A 2,334-nucleotide genomic window follows, 5' to 3' on the forward strand; every position below is an offset into this window, starting at 1 on the left:
GATGGATGGATGGATGGATGGATGGATGGATGGATGGATGGATGGATAATCTGGACCAGACTTCATCGCACAGTTCTTGTCAACAACTGGGGCTTCAGAACCTCGGCCTGCAGGTTTTACAGCTGTGGCTCATCTGTTCTGATTGTTCACTTTTCACAAAATAAAAACAATTTTTCTTCTGTTTTTGTGTAAAAGTAACGATTGTAACTAAAACATGATCTGAGATCCATCAAACTCTGACTGTAATCCACAAACTGGCAGGTTGAAACTCTGAGTCTGTCACCATGGCAACAATCTCTGTGAAATAAATTTATTTCAGGGTTTGTTGCCATGGTGACAGACTCAGAGTTTCACTCGCCTCTTGCCTCAGAATGGAAAACCTGGTTTCTCTTAACTTAAGGTTGATTATCTGAAATGTGTCTTCGCTGTTTAACGTGGAGAATAGTTTAAAGAAGCAGCCTCGTGCAGAACCTGTCAAAACTCTGCCTGCTTCTGGACAAAGCCCCCACCCCCCACCCTCTGGCCTCGAACAAGTTCAACTTAAAGAAGAAAGAGATCAAAAGGTTTCATTTCCAGCTCAAACACTTGAAGGAGGAACGACTTGTTAGCTGCAGCCAGACGGATCAAAGTCTGGTTAAAGCAGAGCGGTTTCTGTGTGGATGGAGGCAACGAGCTCATCTGCTCAGAAGATCAAGAGGGGAAAATCAAACGGAGCTGGACGAAAGCGAAGAAATCAAAAGAAAGGGTTTTTTTTGTTTGTTTTTTAAGATGTAGAATGTTAAAACAAGCTGTGATTTTTCAAGCGCTCTTTGGTTTCAGCTCCTCTTAATCCCATTATGAGATTTACTTTGTTAAACAATACGTCTGTTTTACTTTTCTTCCACTTTTTGATCGTAACTTGTAAACTACCAGACTACGCTCCTATGTTTTTATGCTGTGGACTCAGAAAGTTCTGCCACACGTCAAGAAATGAAGACCGAGGAACTCTCCAACTCGAGGGTGAGAAAGACCCGGAGGAACAAATGGTTGCTGTAGAATTTACAATAATTTGCTGTTGGCTCCTATTTTTCCATTTTACAATCTCACACCCCCTTTTTGAGGGGAATGGCATGAGATCCACAGAGGGATTGGTGCAGCTGTTGTTGCTTTCATAGAGGTGGGTGTCAAGGTTTCTCACATTCCACTTCTCTTGTCTGCAGCTGCTGCTGTCAAAGTGTGAGGGGTGTTGCTAGTATTGGAATGATATGCATGTTGTGAGGTCTTATCACCACCAAATATGAAAGAAATGAGACAAATTATATGTGAGCCCACATAGACAGTAATTACTGACTCCATGAAGTCTGTGCCGGGGCCATGGCTTTTGGTTAGACTGACCCAGAACATTGTCCCTTATGAGAGAGAAACTCTCTGTAGTGCACTATACAAAAGATTCATGATCTATGGTTTTAATTTTCAGCTAACATTCAGTTATCCGGGGCAGCACGGTGGCGCAAGTGGTAGAGCTGCTGCCTCTCAGTGAGCAGGTCCTTGGCTCAAACCCCGGTCCAGGGGCCTTTCTGGGTGGAGTTTGCATGTTCTCTCCGTGCATGCGTGGGTTTTCTCCGGGTGCTCTGGTTTCCTCCCACAGACCAAAAACATGCATGCTAGGCTGACTAGTAACTCTAAATTGTCCCTAGGTGTGAGTGAGAGCGGGAATGGTTTTTTGTCTTGTTTGTCTCTATGTGGCCCTGTGATGGACTTGCGACCCGTCCAGGATGTACCCCACCCTTCGCACAGTGATTGCTGGACATGGGCACCGGCGACCCCCGTGACCCAAAAATGGAATAAGCAGGTAAAGATAATGGATGGATGGATTCAGTTATCCAGGAAAGACTCAGAGTAGAGTCGCTGCTCCTCCACATTGAGAGGAGCCAGTCGAGGTGTTCAGGCATCTGGTAAGGATGCTCTGTGGATGACTCCCTGGGGAGGTTTTCCAGACATGTCACACATGAAGGAGACCTAGGACATGCTGTGAAGACCAGGTTTCTCAGCTGGTCTGGGAAGACCTTCGAGTCCTCCCAGAAGTGCTAGAAGAGGAGGCTGTGGAAAGAGATGTCTGAACCTCCCTGCTCTGGATGGATGGATGGATGGATGGATGGATGGATGGATGGATGGATGGATGGATGGATGGATGGATGGATGGATGGATGGATGGATGGATGGATGGATGGATGGATGGATGGATGGATGGATGGATGGATGGATGGATGGATGGATGGATGGATGGATGGATGGATGGATGGATGGATGGATGGATGGATGGATGGATGGATGGATGATGGATGGATGTTGGAA

The sequence above is a fragment of the Nematolebias whitei genome, chromosome 9 (genome assembly GCF_014905685.2).
Source record: "Nematolebias whitei isolate Nwh7 chromosome 9, NemWhi1, whole genome shotgun sequence".
Taxonomy (NCBI): Eukaryota; Metazoa; Chordata; class Actinopteri; order Cyprinodontiformes; family Rivulidae; genus Nematolebias; species Nematolebias whitei.